Source organism: Sus scrofa, chromosome 5 (genome assembly GCF_054392235.1).
Source record: "Sus scrofa isolate SSC_HxYL_T2T_F1_AM1 chromosome 5, Sscrofa_HxYL_maternal_Yorkshire_Landrace_v2.0, whole genome shotgun sequence".
In the NCBI taxonomy this organism is placed as follows: Eukaryota; Metazoa; Chordata; class Mammalia; order Artiodactyla; family Suidae; genus Sus; species Sus scrofa.
In genome coordinates, this window is record NC_139387.1 from 25677577 (window position 1) to 25687351 (window position 9775).

Genomic DNA, 9775 nt, shown 5'->3' on the forward strand with positions numbered 1-9775 from the left:
CCCGGTCTTCTGAAGCATGCCCCCTTTTATTAAGATCCCTAAACCCACATCTGATAATCAAGTAAGCAAGCACAGATCCAGAATCCTAGATGTTTCAGAACCTGACACTAGTCACATACATACTACATTCAATACCCTGCTCCTGTGGAAAATCGGGAACATCTATCAATCTTGTCCTCTTAGCACATTTAGCTGCGCTCTCAGTGTGCATAGCAGCTTCCTCTAAGATCTTTCTCTGTTCCATACTTTCCTCTAGCCCCTGACTCCACCCGTTTCCCTACAGGAAATGGGTCATGTCCAAAGAACCAGGGTTTAATGCCTGATGTTATCTCCCTGCATTTATGTAACTGGGCCACTTCTCTAAGATGCCTGCCCCTACCCAGTGCTAATCTCCTTTCTGACAGCTCAATCCAGCAACAGTGAACCAGTAAAACACTCACCAATGACCAGGAAAACTAATAGGAGACTCCCCTTCGCTGCCCTTTCTCATGGGACCTACAGACCCTGAGACTTGGTCTTCAGTGAGGGAGGTGTAGTGTATGAGACCTGACTCTCCTCAAAGATACATCCAGCTTTTCCAGACAGACCATTGGTGTGTACACACACACATGCACACATACACACACACTAAAGGGCTTTCCTGACTGTTCTTTCCCAGTGGCAGCCTAGGAAGCTGACCAAAACAGACAGCAGAGCTGTCCAGAAAGATGCTGCACCAGCACATCCTCCTCAAACTAAGGCGCAGCATCACATTCTGACATTAAAAAATATGAAATGAAGCGTTCCCTTGTGGTGCAGCACGTTAAAGATCCAGCACTGTCACTATAGCAACTCAGGCCACTGCTGTTGCACGGGTTTGATCCCTGGCCCAGAGACTTCCCTGCCCTCACCCCATTTAAGGGACCAGCCCACCCCACACCAAGGAGTGAGCAAGGGCTTCTATCTGTAACTTGTTTTTACACCCAATAAAGCCTGGCCTGCATTTCTTGTCTGGCCTCTTATCAATTTCTATTGATTAATGAGTCCAAGAGGAAGAAATGGGCCAGGAGATGAGCTAGCAAGCTGGGGCCTATTCATTAGAACTGGAATAAAAGAGCTCTAAACTGGAGTATGCAGCCCTCAATGGTGGAAACATATTATGGAAGAAAAAAAAAAAAATCAGCCAGGGACAGAAAACTTAGTTCATTTTCTTCATTCAGTTAACTAGAAGCTACTCACCTAGTCTGTGTGACCTCATCTTCCTCTTCTAGACAACTTAAAAGCTGAGTATCTGTCTTCTACCCATCCAACAACCACTTATTAGATCCATGACTTAGTTGCCCCCTCTGGCTGTCTAACCCTGCAATCAGGAACATAAACATACACATTCCAAGACATAGGGCCCCCTCATGCTCTCCAAACCTTTGCTTCCTCCTCCTGGAAGGTCCACCCTCCCTTAACTCCAAAAGTTCTAAGCCTATCTGACCTTCAAGATCCAGCTCAGGGAGTTCCTTTTGTGGCTCAGTGGTAACTAGTATCCATGAGGATGCGGGTTCGATTCTAGGCCTCGCTCAGTGGGTTAAGTACCCAGGGTTGCTGTGAGCTGTGGTGTAGGTCACAGATGTGGCTAGGATCTGGAGTTGCTTCGGCTGTGCTGTAGGCTGACAGCTGCAGCTCTGACTCAACCCCTAGCCTGGGAACATCCACATGCCACATGTGCAGCCTTAAAAAGCAAAAAAAAAAAAAAATCCGACTCAAAGGCCACTCCTCCATGAAGCTCTCCCTGATATCAGGACAGGATCCAAGGACCCAAGGACACACATCACTCTAAATGGACTTCCTCTAGCGCTGAACTACTTTTTCACATTAAAATTACCTCCTCTACTAAATGTTGTTACGCATTTTTGAACGCACTGAATTTCTTTCATAGGAAAAAACTGTTCAATGCAACTTGGTGTAATAGAAAAAACAGTATATCAGTCAGAAGGTGGGTTCAGAGACCTGGCTTCGCTGCCTACCGACTCCATCTATTCTTCACCAAGTTGGTCCTGGCTTCCTCCTCTGAAAAATAAGGGAAAGGATGTGGTGGCAGCCATGGAGGGGCTTGTTCAGATTTCTCAAGAAAGGACAGTCCAAAAAAAAAAAAAAAAAGAAAAGAAAGAAAGAATTTTCCATCCAGCTGCAAAGAATGACATTAGCTGACCGCACCTCCAGGATCCACCTCAGCCCTAACGCCTTCCAGGCAGCCCCGCAGCAAATAACTAAACACAGGGGTCACTATAGTCAGAGTGAGCATGGGCTAAAGTTACCTCCACCACATTCTTTCCTCCTACAAAGAGGGAAAAGGAGAAACCACATGTACTATCTGCAGACAATGGGACAGAAAAGATCTACACAAGCCTTTAATTTCTCTTTGTTCCAATCAGAGCACTTTATTTTACTTCCTGCCTTTTCTATGTTGAAAAGAACTAATCCCATGCCACCTCTTCGACCCGAACAAAGGCAAAACAGGAAAACCAGCCATTCTGGTTTGCCAAAGAACCAACAGAAAAGAAAAAAGAAATTCTTTTTTTTTAACTGATGAACTTCTAGATAGGGTTTTCTTTCTGTGGGTTTTTTTTTTTTTTTTTTTTTTTCCTTTGTAGGGCCGCACTCGTGGCATAAGGAAGTTCCCAGGCTAGGGGTCCAATGGGAGCTACAGGATCCAAGCTGCGTCTGTGACCTACACCACAGCTCACGGCAACGACAGATCCTTAACCCACCTAAGGAGGCCACCTTATGGTTCCAAGTTGGATTCTTTTCCACTGCACCACGGTAGAAACTCCTGTTTGCTTTGTTTTTAAATATAGACAGGTATAATGCAGTGGTTCCCAAATTTCTGGATTTCATGGATGGGCCTTTAATTTTTTTTTCAATTTAGGGAGAGTAACCTAAGGTGTAGTCTTTAAGTTAATGACACCTAAAAAAAAAAATACAGGAGTTTCCTGGTGGCCTGGCAGGTTAAGGATCCAGTGCTGTCACTGCTCTGGCTTAGGTCACTACTGTAATGAGAGTTCAATCCCTGGCCTGGGAACTTCTGCACGCTGTAGGCGCAGCCACACACACACACCAAAATACAGACACACGAGTCTCATATATTGCTGGTAGGACTATAAACTGAAACAGGAGGGAAGGGTGCAGGCCACAATCCTTAAAAGAATGACTTAGTCGTTGAGGATATGGCAAAAACTGGTTAGAACCAACTAGGTCCAAGATGGTGGATGACTTGACTTCCCGTGGACCTTGAGCTTCCGTACACACTCATTGTTAACACATTACCTGAATGACACACCCACAGGCACCATGACAATTCCAAGGCCATAAAGAGGTTGTGGCCCACTTCCTGGAAACCCCACCTCTTCCTGGAAATAGGTGGAGTAATCTTCCCAGTCATTAGCCTATGAAATTGCCTGGGGCCTCTTGCCCCTCACCTTCTGAGATGGCCACACACTGTGGAGTGTGTTTCTCCCAGGGCCACTGTCTGGCTGTTTCAGAGGGCTCACACTTTGTCTAGCTCTCAAGAAATCAACTTCTTACCTATCACTTTGCCTCTCACTGAATTCCTTCTGCCCTGAGACATAAAGAACCCGAACTTCACTAAGTCCTGGGACCAGGTGTGTGATTTTAATTAAAATACAATGGTTTGAGTCCCGGCCCATTGGTTCAAGTCCCAATTCAAGCCTTGGCTCAATCAGAGTCCTAGCACATGGGTTCAAGTCTCAGTCTGAGGTGTATGGTTTCAAAACGGTGCAGCTGGTGAGGAAGATAGTTTGCAATTTCTCAGAATAGAGTTATCATAGGACTCAGCAATTCCACTCCTAGGTATATATCTAAGGGGAATGAAATGTACATCCACACAAAAACATGCACGCAAATGTCCACAGCAGCATTATTTATAATAATTTGTATTTATTTATAATAGCCAAAATGTGGAAAACTCCACTGTCCATCAATTGATGAATGGATAAACAAAAAGTGGTATGTCTAGATAATGGAATACTATTTGACAATAAAAAGGAATGAAGTACTGATGCATGCCACAATATGGATGAAATGTGAAATTATGTTCTGTAAAAGAAGCCAGACACAAAGGGTCACATGTCGTATGATTCCACTTATATGAAATATCTGGAATAGGTAAATCCATAGAGACAGAAAGTAGACTGCTAAGTTGCCAGGGCTGAGAGCAGGAGGGAAGGGGGAGTGGCTGCTAGCAGGGATGTATGTGGTTTCTTTTGGGGTGATGAAAGGTTCTATCATTTAACAGTGGTAATGGTTGCACAACTTTGTGAACTGTATGTTTTAAAAGGGTGAATTTTATGGTATATGAATTATATCTCAATAGCTGTTATAAAAAACACCTGGAGTTCCTGTCATGGTGCAGTGGAAACGAATCCAACTAGGAACACGAGGTTGCAGGTTCGATCCCTGGCTTCGCTCAGTGGGTTAAGGATCTGGCGTTGCCATGAACTGTGGTGTAGGTTGCAGATGTGGCTCACATCCCGCATTGTTATGGCTGTAGCGCAGGCTGGCAGGGGTGGGTCTGATTCGACCCCTAGCCTGGGAACCTCCATATGCCACAGGTGTGGCCCTAAAAAGAAAAAAAACCCAAAAACACCTACATAGAGTTCCTGCTGTGGCTCAGTGGGTTAAGAACCCGACTAGTATCAATGAGGATGGAGGTTCGATCCCTGGCCTCACTCATTGGGTTAAAGATCCAGCGTTGCTGCAAACTGCAGTTTAGGTTGTGGATGTGGCTTGGATCTGGTGTTGCCGTGGCTGTGTCGTAGGCTGGCAGTTACGGCTCTGATTTGACTGCTATCCTGGGAACCTCCATATGCTGAAGATTTGGTCCTAAAAAGACAAAAAGAAAACCCCAACCTCACCCCCCAAAAAACACCCACACAATTACCATACATTCTATTTTCAGTATTTAAACACCAAAAAACCAAAATAACTAAGAAGGACAAAAATCCCAGCATAAAGTACAGCCCTTTAAATTTAATAATTTTGATTTTATGAAAAACTGATTACATTGTATTTTCATATTTCATCATGAACAGATGAGAACTTTGTCAAACGACTTAGACAAAGCAGGCCTGGACATTTAAAAGGGATGTTAGTTATTTTTTCCCACTCAACTCAATACTAAGCAGTTGAGATGGAGCAATAATTATCTGAAATTAATACTTGTGGGCCTCCAAATGTAAGAACCAAAGGAAAACAAAGGATAAAAATATTAAATAAACTTGCAATTCAAAATAAAAAATTAACTCACTTCTTGAAAACAAATTTAAACCAAACAAAAAAGTCTGCCCCAAACCAACCCTGCTTCAAGAATCAGCTTTGAGAATCACTAGTATGAACAGAATGATGCTTAGCGTTTGCATACCAGTTATGTCCACTTCTTAGTTGGTGATCTTGAGCAGGTGGCTTAACCTAAACCTCAGTTTCCCTATCGGTACACAAAGAAAAAAATAAGTGTAGAAGTTCAAATGAGATCATGGAAATCAGGGCTACTTAGTGTCATGTGTGGACCAGTGGACCACAGCTGGTCCCAAACTGTTAGCAGTCTGCATCAAGATAAGTACAGAAACAGGAGTTCCTGTCATGGCTCAGTGGTCAGTGAATCCAACTAGGAACCATGAGGTTGTGGGTTCGATCCCTGGCCTCACTCAGTGGATTAAGGATCTGGTTGCCGTAATCTGTGTAGGCCAGAGGCAACAGCTTGATTCAACCCCTAGCCTGGGAAACTCCATGTGTTGCAGGTACAGCCCTAGAAAAGACAAAAAAAAAAAAAAAAAAAAGACAAAAATAATAAATAAACAAAATAAAAAAGATAAGTACAGAAGCTAAACATATGCATTTAGAACATCTTATAGCAATTTAACAGAGTTGATGTTTGCTGAATCTAACTGTAGAAATGCCTATCTTTTGTACTTTTTCCATGTTTTCTTTTCCTAGTAATTTAATTATTATTTTTTCTTTTTGTTTTTTAGGGCCGCACTCGCGGCATATAGTGGTTCCCAGGCTAGGGTCGAATTGGAGCTGTTGCCGCCAGCCTACACCAGAGCCACAGCAACGCTAATTTTTCTTTTTTTTTTTTTTTTTTGTCTTTTTGCTATTTCTTGGGCCGCTCTCACGGCATATGGAGGTTCCCAGGCTAGGGGTCTAATCGGAGCTGTGGCCACTGGCCTACGCCAGAGCCACAGCAACGCGGGATCCAAGCCACGTCTGCAACCTACACCACAGCTCACGGCAACGCCGGATCATTAACCCACTGAGCAGGGGCAGGGACCGAACCCGCAACCTCATGGTTCCTAGTCGGATTCGTTAACCACTGCGCCACGACAGGAACTCCGCTAATTTTTCTAATAATACTATTCTACTACTTCTATTATCTTACAGAAATTTTTTTTTTTCTTTTTAAGACTGCACCTGCGGCGTATGGATGTTCCTGGGTCGAATCGGAGCTGCAGCTGCCAGTCTAGGCCACAGCCACAGCAACGAGGGATCCGAACCGCATCTGTGACCTGAGCAACACCCATCTTTAACCCACTGAGCGAGGCCAGGGATCAAACCCCCATCCTCACTGGACACTATGTCAGGTTCTTAACTCGCTGGGCCACAACGAGCACTCCACAGAACTGTTTTTAGAAAAGTACTTTATATGTCAATTATATTCCAATAAAGCTAGGAGACAGAAAGAAAAGTACTGATCTACAAAAGCCTGGAGTAAAAAACCCTACTTGTAACCTTCACCAAGAAAGTTTGAGAAGCACTGATATCAAACTGAATGCTGAGCACAAAAGAATCCTCAAAAACTTCATTTCCTCTCTACCCCTCTTGGACTCTAGAGTCAGTCACTAAGTGCTTACGAAGAGCCTTCCTGGCAAAAGATAGTGCAGTGGCTAAAACCCACCTAAGAAAGAAGAAATAATATAAAAGACAAGTCAGTACAAGCTCTAGTTAAGTGATATTGAAAAAAAAAATTCTGAAAAACTAGGGTTCTTTTTAGGTGAAAGTGGCCAAGGAGGTTTTTGTCAGAGGAAGTGTGATGAGAACTGGATCTCTGAGGGCTGCACAGGATTCAGGCAGCTGGGAGGAGGGGGGTACTTTAGGCAGAGAATTGCCAGAGCAAAAGCGGAGAGGAAGCCACTATGAACAGAGGAGCCTTAACAGGAAAGCAATGGAAAAAGAGGGTTGGAACTGGCTTTATGGAAGAACTTGGTGTTTGCCTATCAATTCAAGGATTTAGAAGACAAACCTGGGACTAATAAACAGTATGATCAAACTGGGGTGGCACAAGCTGGAGCACAGATCCCATCACTGTACTACTACACGTCACCCTCTCTGAGGTCTCAATCTCTTTCCCTCTCACTGAGTTCACTCTACAAAAGATCCAAACCTCAAATCAATGCAGCCCTTTGCCTTCTAGACTCTCAGATTCAAATCTAGACTCAGATTTGCCAGAGGAAACCCAACAACTCTGCCCAAATGGTGCTTCCTCCTGATTTTTCCAGAAGCTACCTCTCTTTTGTGTCTACTTTGTGCCATAAACAGACTTCCATCATGGCATTTACAGCTCATGTTGTGCAAAATACCAAGCAGACTGTTTAAAATGTCTGTGTCCCTCCACACTAGACTTCGATTCCCTGAAGGCAGGAATGTTTATTATTTGCCTTTGAATTTTCAGAGCCTAGTGACTGAATCAGAATTTACAGGGAGTGGAGCTTGGACAAGAGTGTTTTGACAATGCTCTCTGGGTGATTTTTAACTCAATCCCTATTAACTGCACTAAGATTTTATTTTATTTTATTTTATTTTATTTTTTTATTTTTTTGGGGGGGGGTCTTTTTGCCATTTCTTGGGCCACTCCCGTGGCATATGGAGGTTCCCAGGCTAGGGGTCTAATCGGAGCTGTAGCCGCCAGCCTACACCGGAGCCACAGCAACGCGGGATCCGAGCCGCATCTGCGACCTACACAACTCACGGCAACGCCGGATCATTAACCCACTGAGCAAGGGCAGGGACCAAACCCGCAACCTCATGGTTCCTAGTCGGATTCGTTAACCACTGCGCCACGACACGAACTCCTGCACTAAGATTTTAACTCTTGGAGATCTGAGATCAGGAATCACTGTAACCAGCACAACATTAAATGTTCAATTAACGCTTTCTAAGCTGGAGGAGACTGGTCTCCAAGTTAAGGGAGGAATGGTTAGGGCTGGAGATTTGGAGACACCAGGATGTAAGATGATATGTCAAGCTGTAAAGCAGCGAGAGTTTTGGGTGAGAGGAGTAAGGAAGCCAGGGCAGACTTTGTCATCCCGTAACTGCAGAGGACTCATTTACATGCGTTCTTCCTCCCAGTTCCAGTTCCTAACAGAACTCTGTTCTATTCATTTCTCTCCACCCGTGAGCACAGTGCACACACAGTTCATGGTGGGAGCTCAGTAACCTTTTGGCTGTATAAGTGCCACTGATAATAGAGAGGTAAAATACATCAGGGACACAAAGAAAAAAGTGATTACTTTGGCCTAGGATGTCTGGAAATAGAGGTTTTCAGAGGCACAATTCAGCTCAATCCTGAAAATGAAGTTCATTTGGCAGAAGGAGCAGCAGGAGCAGCAGGAGCATAGGTACTGAGGCATGAAAGAGCACAATTTTCTGAGGGCTGTGAGTATAAAGGGCATGAGACAGGAAAACATAGAAAAAAAAATGAGCTGAGAGGATCAGGGCCAGACTGCCAAAGACCCTGGACACCCACTAAGGATTTAAACCTGACTGTGGGTGGCCAGAGAGGAGTTTTAAATTTAATTTGAAATGTCCAGATTGACTTTTATAAAGGTAATTATGTAATGGCAGCACAAGGGCCGAGTAAAGAACTGAGTGGCTCCAGGGATGGAACTTAATGGCTGATGGGCCAGCGAGGGAAAGGAGGGAAGGGAATGAGAAATTCATTTCATAAAAACTCAAGATTTAAGTCAAGCGACCAGTGAATTCTGGCTCCAAGCTGCCCACCTGGCTTTTTTTCCAGGTCTTAACTGGACAAGGAGTTCCAAAGTGGAAATGCCCGGGAAGCTCCTGTCTTACTTCAGGGGTTCCAAGCCCCTTCGCATCACAGCCCCACCCCGCGTGAGGGCAAAGCAGTGCTGAGTGGCACGAGGAGAATAAGGGGCCATCCCAGGTAAGTTGGAAACAGTGCTGCACCTACCTAGAACGCCGGGTGGGGAATTGCGCGTGCGCACCTAAAGCGCGCGTCCCGCCCCCTGCTTTTAAACTGGGTGGCAAGAAAGGGAACTCCGCTCCTCCCAGGAGTGCCCCCACGGCTCGAAGGGACGCAAGCTGCTTAGAGCCCTCTCGCCCACACCGTCACTCACCCGCTCCCCGCCGGTCTTCAAGATCCCCGCGGAACCAGAGCCCCTCACGCGCAGGGCAGTACGTTTCCCGCCACCCGGGAGCGCCAGACCAGCCCCCCGCCTACGTAGGGAGGGGGCGGGGCGAACAGGACTGGTCCATGTGACCCCGAGCGGGCGGGGGGGGTGAATGTTGGTGATGAATTAAGAAGAAGGGAAGCGAGTACAAGTAATGTTTTATCTGAGTCGGTCCCTTAAATTGAGCCAAAACTCACAGCGCAGTGGATTTCCTGCTGAATGAAAATAATTGGGATCTAAGTCCGAGGAGAGGTGAATGTGCAGACATTCTTCCCCTTCTCCTAGTCAAGTGGATTATTCCAAAGTCTTACCCACGATTA

At 45.1% G+C, this 9775-nt stretch overlaps 1 protein-coding gene across 2 annotated transcripts in view; it reads right to left on the reverse strand.

Moving 5' to 3' along the window:
• TIMELESS (timeless circadian regulator) overlaps positions 1 to 9499 on the reverse strand; it is a 24961-nt gene extending 15462 nt beyond the window's left edge. For both annotated transcript variants that reach the window (XR_014803318.1, XM_084955996.1), the window contains exon 1: positions 9402 to 9499. The gene's annotated coding sequence lies outside the window, so the exon portion shown is untranslated. The remainder of the gene's footprint in view (positions 1 to 9401) is intronic.
• Between the last annotated feature and the right edge of the window lie 276 nt (positions 9500 to 9775).